The sequence below is a fragment of the Dreissena polymorpha genome, chromosome 3 (assembly GCF_020536995.1).
Source record: "Dreissena polymorpha isolate Duluth1 chromosome 3, UMN_Dpol_1.0, whole genome shotgun sequence".
NCBI lineage: Eukaryota > Metazoa > Mollusca > Bivalvia > Myida > Dreissenidae > Dreissena > Dreissena polymorpha.
The window spans coordinates 89,315,173-89,333,315 of record NC_068357.1 but is presented as its reverse complement, the minus strand read 5'-3'; positions in this window follow the sequence as shown (position 1 = coordinate 89,333,315).

The window sequence follows — 18,143 nt, the reverse complement described above, 5'->3', positions numbered from 1 at the left end:
GTCGGACTCGTTATCGACTGTGCTATTGCAACTCGGCGAAATAAATGTAGGTGTGTAAACGTTAAGATGATGCTCCCGTCGTCCAGGGCAAACGTTCTTAATTTTAATGAAAACCCTAGTGTGGGGGTACTCATGAGAACAATCTCATCTAATGAGAATCCACAACATAGGATTTAATAGAAAACAAAGTGAGTAATTGTCTTGTACCCTTTTACTCCCATTTAACTATACTCCTGATGCAATGACAAAAACAGCTGAATACTGTTTCATGTGGTATGCATAAGAATGGGCTCTTGCGTGTTCTGCAAGCATTGACTGACGCTAAAACACTTTTATTGCCGATACTTACACATATGTTTGTGTTTGTTTTTGTGAAAGGACGTTTAACAACCCTTTCCTTTTCAGTTATATCGCAGCGACAGCTCACCAAGCCATGTTCTAACATAAACATAAAATGTTCTACATTTTGAATCGTCTTGAACTGGCTATCAAGTCGCAATGCTCTCTCCTTATACAAGAACTCAATGAAGCTTCCTGTTAGGGTCTTTGTTATGTCCATTCCTGGGATCGAACTCAAGACCTTCACATTTACATACAAATCTGACGCACGTGAATTGATGATAACACTAGGATATATTGAAAACGTTACGCCTCATTGCCCTGAAGACATCGTGACAAAAATATAATTGATTATGATCTCATGATGAAAAATTCCTTCTTTACTTTAAATTCATTTAGTTTACATCGATTGTGAAACATCAATCACTCTCAAATGTGTACTCTTGATAACTAACCAGTGCTCGGGCCAGATGTTTATCAATGAAATAATAAGAAGGTTGAACCCGATCATCACGGGATTCGAATCCACGACATTCGATTTCCGAGGTTGACGCTCTACCTCTGGATCTGCGTCCCCCATAAAACAGCCATCCGCAGCAGGTTCATCAGACATTTGTCAATACACAAATTAGTATTTTATTTTTAATTTATCAAAATATATTTTGCCCCCATATTCAACCCAATATTTTATGTTGTATTTTGACTTTTTTAAAGATATACTTTGTTTAATTAAAAGAATCGAAAGCTGGACATAGTTTATAATCAAAATGACCTTTTCATTGTAAAATTGGATAGAATATATTGTTACAAAGCGAGAAAGTACATGATAAAAGCAGTTTTTCTCTTCGTAAAGATAGTTTCTCAGCTTTTTGCTCTAGATGTTTAAACACGAGAATACCGGTATATGGAGTATGGGTTTGAATTCTTTACTAAACGGCACATTTTAGACCTTTTTAAATTGAAAAAGATTGCGGATCACTATTAATTCCATGAGGATGGGGAAACTGGATAAAAATAGAAATCGACATATTTTTTTCTGGATATCGTAAAAGGATAATGTTTCACAGACGAATGATTAGACATGTGGAAAAAGAATTGCTCGCCGTTATAAATATTGTGTGTTCAGCTTCATGGAAAGGCGGAAATGACAAACACAAGTGAATAAAGATGTACACGAATTGGTTGAATTGTTTAGTCGACTGTTATATCGTTTATTGTGTTAAAGCGGAACATTGCAACAAGCAATATCTCCCTTTGTAACAATGGTTTGATAAGTCTTAAAGCTTGTGGATATGGTGAGACAGGTTTTAACACGTTACACTCGTTCATCCCTGCAGATGACTACTTGAGTCAGTGCAGCAGAAGCCATTGTGTAAACATTCAGATTGAAATGGGAATTGGCTTATCATAGCAAATTATACTTTTATCTCAATCTTTCCAATTCTAGTCTAACAACCCTGCACATTCATTATAAAGCCGATTTTGGTCATTTCACATAATACATATTGTATATGTCTCGATTAAAAAAGACGTTACACCAGATCTATACAAGCTAGCGTGACGTCCTTTTCGATTGAGACCGACAATTTCTCAATTTCTCGTCTGCTTCAGATTTCTGATAATGGAAAACCGTTGACCCCTTTACCAGACAGCCTATGAGTTTGATGTGCCAGTTTCAAACATATTTTCTCACATTCGTACCAGTTACAGTTTGTAGCACATTACTTCAAATAAGTTGTGTTAGATTATACATAACTATTTCATTTTCCTTTAAAAAAACAACAACAAATGACAAAAGGAGATATTGCTCGTTATGAGCAATTTCTTCTTTTTTCAAAATGTTTATTATTTCTTCGGCTGCAAAATATGAAAGGGCGTCTGCAGAGGCCAACATTGTTAATTAAACTTGTGATTTTATAAAGAGTCTTTTATGTTGCCCTGTTAACAGAGTTTAATTTGTCTATTTGAAACATCTTTTAACACATTCGTACCTGTTACTTTGTGTAGCAGATGAATTCAAATAAGTCGTATTATAATACAGATATCTATTTCAATTTGCATAACAAAAACACATTAAATATATCGGGACGAAAGGAGATAGTTCTCGCTATAAGCAATGCCCCTCTTTTTTCAAAATGTGTTAAAATGTCTTCTGCTGCAAAATATTAAAGGGTGTCTGCAGGGATAAAAAAAGAGTTTAATTAAACTTGAAATTTGATAACGAGTTGTTCAGTCGTAATTCATACCAGCCTACGCCTTCTCAGTAATTCATACAATCTACATTTTCCCTGTTGGACATACATTTTATACATATTTAATCAAACTATAAATTAGATTTCTTGAACGAAAACAGAATGGAATAATCGTTTAAACATCGATATAAATCGATTTCGACTCGGATTAAATGGTACAATTTGCTATACAAAGGAACACCTTTCCTCAGACTAACCATATTGCAGGACTGCTGTATGGGATAAAATGAGAAAAACATGCTCATTACGCGCATTTCCCCATGCATGCATCGTATAAATGCAAGGGAAAATCGAGTTAAAGATACCGATGACTTGTGGGTTTGACTTTCAGTTTCGATTAAGCCGGACATATTTGAGAGAAGCCCGGATATCATGAAGTGTTTGAATTGTATCGTTAAGTGTGCAACCATGCGTCTTGTTTAAATAATAAGAGCTCCAGGATACAAATGTCGTTGGTTTGAATCCCGAGATGAGCGGGGACAACCTTGAGAACCGTTCATTAATTCTCATAGGTTCGAACATTGTATATATCTTCGGTCTCGTTCGATGTATTCCTATCTATCAATTTCGGATAGTCTAAATGTGTGGCTTCGTAAGGAAAAGAATCGACCATTATATTGTAGAGTTATCAGTTGTTCTGCTTTGGTTTGACAAAGCGTAATCATCGCTATTTATACTGGAAAGCGGTCAGCGACTTTGAGAGAAAGCTTTTTGATAAAATTGATTGGTAATAACCAAAATGGATAAGTAGGTGCTCTGACAGTCGTGATATAAATGACGCGCGGTTGAAATAACGAAATGAAAACATATGCCTCTTTTATTCGAACCTGTATTGTTTATTTATTTGTTTGAATATGGGTTCGCATCTTATCAACAGCATTTCAGCTATTTTGCAATGCATTTCTCACTAGTTATGGACGAAGATCCCATTTATTACTTAACTGCGCATTCCGTTTCGATTCAACAACTAGGTAGAACCATTGACCTTCCGGAAGTCAGTAATGATACTTTCCCTCTTGAAAAGCCGAACCAGTCAAGGCGTGATTCGATTTCACATGGGGAGACGACTAAGGACTTCAGGTGAAGTGCTCTATTCATTCTGCTACAGAGGCTTCGATCCAAAGGCTGGTTATTTCACTTAACCCATACCAAAACAATAACGAATTTTTACGAGTTTAATGACGAATCTAAAACATTTCGTTAGGAAAGGAGACATTGTTCAAATGAGCCATTTCTACTTATCCAACAATTAGTTCTAACTTAACAAATAATGTATCTACATTCCATTAAAATGTCAAGTGTCGACTGCAACTTATATCAATTTAAGACAGTTCAAAACTTGTCATTTGGTAAAGAGTTAACGATCAAGTTACCGTACTGTAACGACTTGCACGCCATACAGTTAACTGTTTTGCTGTATAGAAGAGCTGTTTAGAGTTAACTATTTAATGTCGTTCAACTTTTCCTTTATTACACAATCGCTGCGTTTGAAGTGTCTATTGCAGACGAAACAAACAAGAGGGCCATGATGGCACTGTTTCGCTCCACTGCAAAAGAAAAGGCTGAAACAAATCATATCGGCATGTACAAATACTAATTTATAGGCCCTTTTTAAGCATATGTTAACCCCAGGAGCACAATTTGAACAAACCTTGTAGAGGACTAATATATATCACTACATACAAGGTGGTAGCCCTAGGTCCTATAGTTTAAGACAGGAACATTTTAAAAGTTTTCACATAAAATGCTCCATATAAGCGTATGTTTAATTTTGTGACCCTCGAGTCAAATTTGACCCCAGGGGAATAATTTGAACAAACTAAATAGAGGACTATAAGATGTCAATGCATACCAAATTTGGTAGCACTATGCGCAATGGTTATGAACAGAAAGATTTTAGGTTTTAAGAAAATAGGCCATATATAAGCATATGTTCAATTGTGTGACCGCCGGGGCAGTTTCAAATTTGACCCCAGGGGCATAATTTGAACAAACTAAGTAGAAAACAATTAGATGTCACTACATTCCAAATTTGGTAGCCCTAGTTCCAATGGTTATGGACAAGTAGACTTTGTAAGTTTTCACAAAATATGCTCCATATAAGCGTATGTTCAATTTTGTGACCCGCTGGCAGGGTCAAATTTGACCCAAGGGGCATAATTTGAAAAAACTACCTTTCAAGTATTTACGTGTCATTTGTCATTTGTTTCTCGTTAATACCATAAATAAAACGTTGCAGTACGATGACGTCATCTAAAACAACGAAAAAAAAGTCACAAGTATTCACGTGTCATTTGATGAATGCAAATTTTATATACAGAATTCATACTCGCTAAGCTGCTTTGCAAATACATGTACTCGGACACATTGTATGTAGATTTCTATATTAAAATTATTTGAAGAAATGGAATGAAAAGGATTTTCACTGGTGCAGCTTTCAATATGTGACCTTTGAAGCGACATGACCTTTTCATGTCAAAAGATGTACATGCATAAATAATTCCGTGACTCCAAAGTAAACCACGATTTATCGGTTATGATCGGAAGTTTTCTTTAAAACATACATGCGCAGTTTATGGTATACACACATTGCATCAACCTTTAATATGCACGTTTTCTATGTTGTTTTTGTCAGTGTATACTGCATATAAATTATAACGAAGGGATTCGTAACTGAAGCGTTGAAAATAATATTGTAGTTTTGGTCACGCAATGAATTACATTTTCTTGTTGCTGACAGTGGGATCTTTTAAAAGCAATTAAATTGCAATAAAAAAATGCGCTTCCAGGAGTCAATGCGAATCTTGTACAACAACAAAAGCCTTCGTACCATCGAATGACATCAAGTGCCGACGGTGTCTTGTGGACAGAAAATACCACACGTTTGGCTCAGTCGAAATAGATTTCCTTGGAGAAGACAAGAGCCCTTGTCAATCGGATATTGATGTCAAAAAATATTCTTTCTGCGATTTTTTTTAAATTTAAGGTCGAAAATACAATAAAAGCAATGCCTTGATTTTCGCAAAACTATCCGCTGTGGCATACGCCGAGCCAGAGTATTTGACCAAGTACATTGATCACATTTTGCTAGACAATGACTTTGAGATAATAGAAGCTTTTGGAAGAAGTGCGATAAAAGCAAATACCTGCAGAAATAGCTGATAATTACTTGGAAGTGGCTGCAGAAGACGGACGTGTTCATAGATATTGCAGTATTGCGTATAAAAGACTATATGCTCCATGTTTAAAACAAAGCATTAAGAAACTTGCCAACAAATAAAAGACTTATGATGTAGTAGTTACAGGTCACTCTCTTGGTGGCGCCCTAACAGCTTTGACGTCTTAGGCTCTAGTTCGATAGGGTACTGTTGCGAAAGATATAATGCCACTGTACACGTATTGATTTCTCGTGTTGGTGATATTACGTACTCATTCAATCACGACAAAGCCGTTCCCAATAGTTGGCGAATAATCTATTGGCAAGACTTAGTTGCTAGGATTCCTTTAAACATATTGGGATATTGTCGCCCCCTTTGTGCGGAAAGGCACCATGTAACATTGAAATTAAAAGACACATGGTACTTATTTGCACAAAAGATATGCCTCTGGGATCGAAATACAAAATTTGCACAGACAACGAAGACTTAACATTAATAAACATATAGCGTTTTCATTTTCTCAACACATCTCATATTTTGAAATAGACGTCGGCGGTTATTGCCAAACCAATTTGAAATACAAACGAGCTACGGATGAGCCCAGATTCCCCGAAGACCACTGCGAGGCCATTTAATGGAAAGATGCACGGACATAATTTATACCGACTGAAATAAATATTGCGCTGTAAATCACTCGAGCGATTTTAAATAATGTATACAAGTAGTAATTTTGGTGGATACATTAACAAATGTTTTCATGAAACATCGCTTTTCATTTGAAGCAATTCTAAGTCAAAGGCTTCATGTGGATTTTAAAAATAGACACGAACATGTTCGTCGATGTATATCAATGTATCTTAATCCGAGTTACGTAAAAAAATAACTCATTTTGAATATAATCATCTACATAATAAAACCCTTCAAACAAACAGACAAGACGATTTTTAAAGTTTTAACAAAATAGGCCCTATATAAGCATATGTTCATATTTGTGACCGTAGGCCCAGGATCAAATTTGACGAAATTGTGTAGAGAACTATACAATGTCACTACATACCAAATTTGATAGTCCTAGGTCCAATGGTTATGTATAAGAAGATTTTTTTTAAAGTTTTCACACTATAGGGCCTTTATAAGCATATGTTCAATTTCGTAACCCAGGGGCACTTTCAAATTTGATCCCAGTGGAATAATTTTAACAAACTAAGTAGAGAACTATTAGATGTCACTATATTCCAAATTGGGTAGCCCTATGACATACTGTTATGGACAAGTAGATTTTTTTTAAGTTTTCACAAAATACACAGTATATAAGCATATGTTCATTTTTGTGACCACCAGGGCAGCGTCAAATTTGACCCCAGGGGCATAATTGGAACAAACTTAGTAGAGATATATAGAATGTCACTACAAACCAAATTTATTAGCCCTAGGCCAAATGGTTATGGACAAGATTTTTTTTTAAATTTTCAAAAATAGGCCTTATATAAGCATATGTTCAATTGAGTGACCCCCGCTGCAGGGTCAAATTTGACCCCAGGGACATAATTTGAACAAATTTGAAATAGGTTCACCCCAGGAACATTCATGAGAAGTTTCATCAGAATTGAACCAGTAGTTTAGGAGAAGAAGATGTCGAAAGGAAAAGTTAAAGCACGGACACACGCACGGACGCCCGCACGACGGACACAGAACCATGCGTAAGCCCCGCTGGGCTTTGGCAAGTGGAGCTTAAAACCAAAGATCGCTCTTAACGCAATGACTTTTATCACTTGAGAGGAAAACCTTTTAATTTATTATCGTCTGTAGGTTGTTTGAATTTGTTGTTGACAAAATGTGGCGTTTTGTGAAGGCAGAATGTGTCGTCATAGATCAACCTCTGTTGAGTTCATGGACTGATGATTGGCGACGTTCTTTGTTATAATCCTTGACCCGTATTTTACAGACCGTGTATTCAAATTACTGATTAGAAAGACCTTGACATTTATCGTTTGTTATAAAATGATGAACACAAATAGAAAAATGAAGATAAAAACACCACTTATTGAACTCCTCAATTTGACTCTCTTTCTGAAAGGCGCACATTTAAAGCGCTAACGAAAACCAATAAAACCCATGGCAATATTTAAGGCTATTATTCTGATTAAATAGACTTATTTTTGTTAAATAGAACATTTGGTCGGCATTAGACTTTGTCCTTTTCTCAAAATATTTTCGAACTTTCCTTGCAACAGACTAGCGGAGAAAAGCGGACATAAACCATCTAAATGGATCAAGATGTTCACAAAGTTATTTGAAGTGGGTTGTTGACTTGCCTACGATTCATCCTCTTTTATATACATTACTGACTTTTAAACTATGCACGTTACTATAATCAAGTTGCTAAAAGAATAGGATATGTTTCATCTAAAGACGAATGATAAATACAATTGGATCAAGATGTAGATAAAGTGTTTGACGTGTTTGTTTCCTTTTCGTGAAAGCCCATCGTTCAGTCTATGTAACATATAAATGTATATATTATCGGGCCATCCAATTTGCAAATATCTGGCCCTAGGTTGTTACACTTTGTTCTTGCTAAACTAATCCGTGCATGAAACTTTAAGTGCTGATGATTATTGGAATAGCCAATATCAATTACACCGTCATGCTCTACTCAACATAGATTGTCATTGTTCCTGCTTATAAATGCAAAAATGCCAACATTTAAGAGCAACATTAATTTCATTTTCCAGTGCATTGAGCAAGACGAAAGTTCTATAACCTCGGAGCCAGGATACCATTCGTATTTTGTCTGTACAGGCTCTGGTGTTATAATTTCAAGAGCACGTTCAAGTCAGAGCGAACTCGAGTATTAAAGAGTTTGTTTTGCGACTTAGAGTTTGTGATTTCTTCCATACGTGTATGTTTAATATCTTATTCGTTCATGATTGTGTTATTAAATACTGTATCATTCGTCCAAAAAGAAACAACAAATACATGTATACTTGGGCTCTAAAGCATCCATCTATTTTCTTAAATATACTTACGCCTATTGTTTATGCCTTATCTTGGCAATAAAGTCGCGCAGTCAATGGGACTTGCTTCCAGGCTATCTCATAAGTACAGTTCATGTGTGAGGGACGACCATATATGCCTCTATCAAAGTCCAATCCGAAAAAGCTATACGTGTTATTAATGTGATTATACATGAACTGAGGCTATTTAACTCTATCCATACAACAACGGTAAGTCGTCGTTGATGTTTCTGCCGGCTCCATTGAGGCAGCAAAATATAATGTTATTAAATGAGGAATCATGTTATATAAGAAAAGGTATTGTAAGAATGAAATATATTTTTAATTCTTAGTTTCTTAATTGTTAAAATGTTAACTTTATATTAAGCGCTTTTATTTTTGGCGCTCAAAAGTATGGCGTCACGTTAACGTAACCGCCATTTTTACGTCGACGCCACATAACACACTTCAGCCAGTAGAAAAACAAAAGTTGACGGCAACGGCCGATCGATAAGACAAATACATAATTATTGGGGGTTTGAAACTAAATACATTATAAGACACCAAATTTCGGTAAGAGTTTTGATATATCTTTTATTATACACGCATATTTTATTTTGTTTTAAGTAATAATTAATTACATACGATGGTTTAGTTTTTATGTACTATAGATATACAGTCGATTGGTGTATAACGGATAGCTAAGGACTTCGAGTCTCATTTCAACGTAAACACCATGCATTCAGTAATTAAACCATTAAACCTAGATAGACACATGTCTTTCCTATTGAAACATGCCAGCGGTTTTAAATTTCAGAAAAAAATATTATTTGTTTACAGCGCGAATTTCATGGTACACTGATTCAGCCATTACCGGATCGCTTAGGTCTTTATCGGATTACATGGGTATCGTGTTATTTCTTGAAATTTGACACAGCATTGGTACAAAATAATTGCAATATATGGACATTTCCAGAAAGGAAATTCATTTCTGCGTTTAATAAGACCAAGTTCATGGAAATCGCTGCACAATTGATGAAGTAATGGCTGTTCAAAGCGATGCACCCTGTGTATTGGACAACTTCAATTGAGTTTATATTTATTTTGAGACAATCCTGTCATTCCTGAATATAAGTCACCGCATCTCCGTTATTCACTAAATCCGGAGTTGCAGCTTTCATGCTTATTTTATATGGTACGCATCAATTTGGTTTCTGAGCATTCTTACTTTTGTAATGGACACATAATACTAAAATATTACATCAATGAACATTATGTTAACCAAACAAAATCTGCAAAATTCAAAAAACCATTCGTCTGCACTTTTCCTGTCGTCACAAAAAAGGTGCGTACATAACGTGACCTTATTTTGCTTTCGAAAAAAGAAACAGTTGTAAACAATTACACACGTCAACAAAAACATGAATCGACTTAACAATGATAGGCTTTTTGTATTCAATTCATAGAAAACTATAAATCTTAACATAAATAAAAGTATTTTGCAAAAAACGTTTAACCTATCCGTTACACACTAAAATCCGCTATACACCAATCGACTGTACATGATTTGAAAGAGTAAACATTTTTGAACATATTATCTATGTTTATCTATGTTTATGTATGAGCAATTGTAATTTGATAACGATATGAACCTGGTATTTATTATTTTCATATCTCTATTTGTAGAGAATCGCCATGTATTGACATGGATGAATGTAAAGCAATGTTTTGCCATGATAAATAAAAGAGTTGAAACCGGCGCATCTCTCGAGTGTTGTACTATAATAAATTGAAGATCCCAAATCCCGAACAATTCTCGAACTGTCAACGAAATTATAGATATACAATCAACAAAATGGACGTAACAACAGCGAAGAAAAGTCGAGCCGCACATCTTGGGCAGTTAACCAAATTATATAAATAACTAGAAATACAGATGTTATCACCAGAAAACGCAATACTAGTGAGGGAACTATTCGACCTACTGTGCGACAAATATGAAGAATTCAAAACAGTGCATTTCCAGTCCTTCGAACTTTGCGAAGACCGGAAACCAAAGTAGCAATACAAAAAAGTTTTGAAAGTTGTAAAACGAACTTTGTGGAATTCAAAGAACGATACTCGCAATGGACCCCCTTGGAAATAGACTCTATATCAAGTGCTACATCATCAACATCTAGGTTGAGAAACGCAAATGTGAAACAGCTGATCGCAGAACAAAAACTAAAAACGTTGAAAGAACAGCAATCTTTAGAGAGAGAGAGAAAGGCTCAAATTAGAATCCTTGCAAAAGGAGCTTCAGGATAAGACACGTCTCCTTGCACAAGAAAGCATCGTGGCGGAAGCGAAGCTGGATGAATCTGTATGGGCAGACGAAGGTACGGTGATACACGAATACGACGTACATCGTGAACACACTTCACCGATTATTGAAACGGACAGAGCTTCCACATCACGTCGATTATACGGTGGTTTCACGGACAATCGCGACGCAGCCCACGAACCTTCCAGTGAGCGCGTGAGCATGGCGCAGCGAGATAGCAGGCACAGTGCTTCAGGTATGGACGTTGGGAGACTTGCTTCAATTTTTCAAGAAGGGTTTAATTTGCCCAAACCCGATTTATTAACATTTAGTGGTTCTCCACTTGGCTATTGGATATTTATAAAGAACTTCGAGACAAATTTAGAGTGCAAAGTAAGTGACAATATACTTAAATTAAGTTATTTGATACAATATTGTACAGCTGAAGCCAGGTCTTGCATAGAAGATTGTGTTTTGTTAGTCTCAAATGTAGGGTATAGCAAAGCTATATCGATTTTGCAGTCTCGCTATGGAAGGCCGCATGCTATAGCAAGGAGACACATTGATAAGTTGATAAACGGTCCTTCAGTAAAGGCCTCTTATGTTAGTGAGCTTTCTATTTTGTTAGTGCTTGATATGCAAAAATGCAAGATTTCACTTTCACAACTAGGGTTTGTGTCTGATATAGATAACTTTGAGAATTTGAGGCGAATTGTTAGTCGTCTTCCTATGCATTTGAGATCTAGATGGGCAGAAATAGCACACTATATTTTTGAGTTAGGCAAAGAACCTAATTTCTTTGATTTGACAAAATTTGTTGATGAAAGGTCACGAGTGGCTAGCTCAGTGTATGGTTTAGATGTTGTAAAAGAAAACGAAAGTAAAAGACAGTAAACCGCCCTATGGTCCGTCAGGTAATATTGTTAAAGGGAAAGTCACTACACTTTCTACATCCACAGAAATTCAAGCACATAGATATGATAGAAAATGTTATTGCTGTTCACGTGCATGTACAGACCTAGCGTCTTGTGATCAGTTTAAAAGTATGTATTTATAAGATAGAAAGAAGTATGTCGCAAAATGCAAACTATGTTTTAATTGCCTTAAACGCAATCATATGTCAAGCAAATGTGGACGTGACAAAATGTGTACTGTATCTGATTGTACAAGCAAACATCATTCATTGTTGCATAGTTGGGTTAAACGAGAAAATGTTGTTTCGCAACCTTCTGTTAATTGTGCAGCTGTAAAAAGGTCATTTGTTAAGACATGTTTGGGGATTATAACTGTAACTATTAAGGGTAAGAACGGTCACTTCTGTCAAACTTATGCCCTGCTCGACGATGGTGCAGACAAAACACTTTGTGATGAGATATTGATCCAGCAGTTGAACCTCCGCAGTAGACCCGTCACCTTCCAGATATCGACTATCAGCTCGACCGGAAGTACTACTTATGAAAAGGAAGTAGACCCCAGCGTGAGTCCTGTCTGCATATTCCCCAAGTGAAAGTAAACCAAGTCCTACTATTGATTGGCACTGATTTTCCCGAAGTGCATTCCGGATGCAGCCACGAACCATTATGCGATACGGACGAGACTTGGATGGGCAGTTCGTGGACCAGTCCCTCGAGCCAGCATAGAACAGAGCCGAACAGAGCACCCCAGAGAAGCAGCGAATATCAACTTTGGTCAATCAAATCACGTTATATTGCAACAGCAACTTGAACGTATGTGTACGTCAGATCTCAACGACGCGTCACACTGCGAGACAGATTCGATGTCAGTTGAAGAAAGGAGAGCGTTGCGTATTATGGATTCAATCCTGTCGCACATTGATGGTCACTATAAGATGGGACTACCTTGGCGAGCAGACGACATTATACTACCGAATAATTCGGCGTTGGCGCACGCACGTCTTAACCAACTGAAGAGAAAACTTTCAAGCGACAAAATATTGCATGAAATGTACACCAAAACAATTACAGATTGCATCGACAAGGGATACGCGAAAGAAGTAAAAGATAAAGATACAGATACAGACTGCAAGCGGATATGGTATTTACCCCTCCACCCCGTGACCAACGTAAATAAACTTGGAAAAGTGCGTGTGGTATTTGACTGTTCCGCGAAATACAAGGACATCTCGTTGAATAGTGACCTTCTGCATGGCCCTGACATGATAAACAGTCTTGTTGGTGTACATACCAGATTTCGTCATGACAATATAGCCATAGCTGCAGACATAGAAGCCATGTGCCATCAAGTCCGCGTGTGTGAGGAAGACTGTGACGCACTTCGCTTTCTATGGTGGCCTGGTGGTGACATCTCGATAAGTCCGAAAACTTATTGTATGCAGGTGCACTTGTTTGGCGCCACTTCATCTCCTAGCTGCGCAGCATACTCATTTAAAAGAATAGCAAGTGATAACGCGGGGACATTCCAAGACGAAGTTGTAGATACCGTAAATAGAAACTTCTACGTAGACGACTTCCTGAAATCAGTTGATTCAGAACAAAAAGCGTCGAAGTTAGCATCGGATCTGCAATCATTGATGAAAACTGGAGGTTTTAGGTTAACGAAGTGGATCAGCAACAGCAGAGCGGTACTCAATATACTGTAAAACCATTAAATTTCGGGTGGTACGAATTTTCGTTGATTTCGTTGGTCCGCTGAACCACGAATTCAAGTTTCAACGATTATTTATACTTTTTTAATCCGAAATCAATCATTATCGAATGTCATTTCCGACATTTTCTTTTGTTGTCGGTTATCCGAGATATTTTCGACACTTTAGGTACCGTACTCCCCACGCTTCCGTTTACGGCCATTGACCATTTCTGCCAGCGAAACGTTAGCGGCCTGTGTCAATAATGCTTCAGTCGTAGACTGAGCCTTTGCAGGGTGGGGCAATCATGCTATAGTAGGAGAACGTGTCTGAACTGTTCCCGTTTTCAACCATTTTGAAAGAGACATTGTTTTATTGATATATGCTAGTTAATACATTATGTTGCTTTCTTGATAAGTGTTTGGTTAATAATACTTTTTCAATCAAGCACGGTATTTAAAATGTACATCAACGATTGTTCTCTTTTACGTGACGTCGTCCAATAAACAGTTTGCAGATATATCACATATGTCAATTAGTGCCAATTAAAGTTAAAAGAGACATAACGGTTTTCAAACGTGTATTTTGGGGCCTTATTACTCAATGGTTACTACTCGGGGACCGATTGCGCTAAGAATTGCAAATTTTGTAAAAACAACATTGATGACAATTGACATCTCACCAACTGTCAACCAGATTCTTATCTAAATATCGATCGACCAGTCAGCGATCGATAAATCGTGCGCGCCGGTTGCTAATGACATGTCCGCCATTTTCTAGACAAGCCGAATGCCTAGTTCTCATTTATTCAACGAAAATGAAATGAAATATAAAGAAACGGTGTAAATAAGGTATATGTACATGTAGATAGATATAGAGAAACTGATTAGTATTTTATGCAGAAAAAACAATACATTTCGAATCGTACCAGATGAAGTTTTGTTACATGCACTACAAATATGTTAACCAATTGTAAAGATCTCTACTGTTGGATTGATGAGACACCCAATATATAATTTTCTTCATGTTGGCATGTGAGGTTTCATGTTTAGGTCTTCATGTGTGTACATAAAGAAATATATATTTTGGACCTACATAACACCATGTATTTCCATGTTCTCTGAAGTGCAGATATACACTTTTTTATTTGCATAATTATTATGACGTGGTGTTGAAAGTGCAAATATTTTGTTGCATGTTTTGACCAGGAAATAGTCATAATAAAACTAACAATACTTTACATATTTGCATCGTTTTTTTTTCTTTTAATTTGAAACACTCGTTTGAAATAAATTAGTTTCCTGTTAAGTTACACCTCTGAAAACAAAGATTTAAAGGATGTTTTTTGGAGTCACTTGGTCGGTCAGTCTGCACAGGATTGATTTGTGGTAATATACTTTCACATCTCTCCAGCGATAAAATTAAAACATTTCATAAAAACATTTTTGAGCGTTTTATTAGATCAATATTGAAGTTGTCTGCAGACTGGTTGACAGGATATTGTGACTTGTACAATGGTTAAATTACCCGTTTCAGACGAGTCGGTCATAGGAATTTAACACCAATTTGTACTCCTTGTAAATAGCATAAGTTATTAGACACCATACAGAATTGCTGCAGCAAAATATAATTTTGTATTATTTCTGTCAGTTTTATTGTACTGGCCAATTGACATCCCAGTGTGACATGAATCGGCTTGAAGTCACTCTAGGGTGACAAGAATCGGCTTCTAGTCACCCTCGGGTGCCTTTTAGCCATTTCAGGTCGGCAATGACCAAATGAGCCTAAGTTTGACATGGAAAGAGAGGAAATCAGCTTAAAGGAGGCAAAATAACACCCCTGTAACGAGAGGTCTTGACAAATAGGAATGGCAGCTTCAATGTGTAGAATTACATAAATTACCAAAATTTTCTTATAGAACATTAATTTATTTCAGAAACTGAAAATGTCATAAAGCAATATTGAGTATGAAATATATCGTGTGTATATGTAAACTAATAGTGAATACCGGTATTGGAATCTGAGTAACTTAAAACGAAATCAACGTTATAAATCGCGTATTTATGTCAGAAACAAGCGAAAACAATTAAATGTTACTATTTTAATTAAAACGTATTGATGCCACCGTTTTGTTGGTCTGCACTTTTATACATTATACCATGGGCGATTTCGGAACCCGCTCGGCGTCAGATAGCGTGTAAAAGTAAATTCCAGTTAAAAGAGCTATTCATGTCAAAAACATGTGGGCAAAATGTTTCGTTAGTATTTTCGTAAAAAAAACATTAATAAATACCAGTGTAGAAGTATAACTTTATTACTAATACCATCATTACGCTAAGTAACTTTTTTTTGCATTTGCATAATAAATATTTGACACAAACCTCTTTTACCATTGTTATAGGATGAGAATAAAAACCATAAAAATCATCCGGAAAATCGTGAAATCAATAGGCAATCTATAGGCAAAGAACCCACTTTGGTGTTAGCTTGTCTAGGTTTTCCAACCGCTAAGTCACGTGACTAAGTGGGCGTAGCGATCATCGTCCAGGCGAGATGTCAATTAACAAGCGGGGACCCCCAAGTGCGCCGCTTTTTCGCTCTTATCGACAAGTATCGGCAACACTTTCATGCATCAGTGCACATTAACTCAAGTCTTGCTGTCAACACAGATTAGCAGATTATGCTTATTATTACTCTGGTTGTTTTAATAAAAGTTTAATTATTATGACTATCAGTCTTTACCGAAAATATGAAATCCACGAAAATACGTGTCAACGAATTAGTTGTTATTATTTAAACCACGAAATTTCATACCGACGAATTTCTATACGTTTACAGTAATTCAGGAATCTGAACATGCAGCTACGGTTATAAGTCTCGACCCGAAAGACGCGCTTCCGTGTGATCGTGCATTATGAGTTAATTGGAAATAACATTCAAAATAAGAATAGCTGATAAGCCACTGACAAGGCGCGGCATCCTTTCCATAGTTAGTGTTATTTTCGACCCACTTGGATTTGTAAGCCCAGTGGCATTGCGAGCGAAAATAATCATACAACCGCTCTGCAGAAAGAAAATATGCTGGGATGATGTAATACCACAGAAGACGATTGGCAACGCTGGATAGCAAGCTTACTTTGTTTTTAGAATCTTCGAATAAACCGATGTTACCAACCGAAAAACATTGTCGAAATAAAGAATATTCAGTTGCACGTGTTCAGTGATGGTTCCGAGGCGGGCTACGGCGCATGTTCATTCAAACGATTAGTAAATCAACGTGATAGGATCGTTTGCGAGCTTGTGATATGAAAACCACGACTCGCCCCGATCAAGCAGTCATCTATACCCATACTTGATTTGTGTGGAGCCATGATTAAAGATGAACTTGACTTTAAGATTGACCATGCCGTTTCTGGACTGATTCCATGATCTTACTGGGATATATCAACAATACAACAAGCCGTTTCAAGACATTTGTTGGAAACAGACTTAGCCGTATTCAAGAAATGACTGAACCTGAACAATGGCGTTATGTTGACTCCAGATCCAATCCCGCAGACCTAGCATCGAGAGGCACTGATCCCCATGATGTAAGCAGTTTGAAGACCTGGCTTGACGGACCAGAGTACCTGCTGCACGATGAATCGACTTGGCCTTGTTTACCAAATAAACCGGAAGTAGCGGAAGAAGACTCGGAAGTCAAGCAGGAAGTTGTAATCAACACCACCGCAAGGTACACCGGAACAAATATCGACGACTTAATCAACCACTTTTCTGACTGGAACAAGTTACTCAGAGCGGTTGCCTGGCTTCAGAGGTTCATAGTATTCTGCAGACGACACACATCCTTAGATGCAGTAGAGTTAAAACGTGGAGATCTCGTCCCAGTCGAAACACAAAACGCTAATCGTGCAATATTACGACATGTACAGAGGGCCAATTTTATGAAGGAAATTGAAGGCCTTAGAAAAGGCAATCCTGTGAAAAAAATGGCAATTTAGCTATCTAAAACCTATTATGGTAAACGGACAAATACGGATGTCTGGAAGAAAACTCCCCATAGATAATTACAAAGCCCAAATTATCCTTTCCAATGATGATCACGTGACAAAGCCATAACAACAATGGAAATGTAGGAGTCACCATGTACTTGCTGAATTACGAGCGAATTACTGGATAGTACGTGGTCCTAGCGCTGTCAAGAAGACGATTGGAAAATGTATTGTTTGCAAGAGACAGCATGGTCCGTAAATCACCAAGCAGATGGCACCTCTTACCCAAGAGCAGACGACACCTGACAAACCTCCATTTACATTCGTAGGCGTGGACTACTTTGGACCATTGATTGTAAAACAACGTAGATCCAGCGTTAAAAGATATGGTTGCATATTTTCCTGTTTGACGACGAGATCGGTCCATATAGAAATAGCACACAGCTTGACAACTCATTCGTTTCTAGCGGCTTACCAACGCTTTACAAGCTTTTACAAG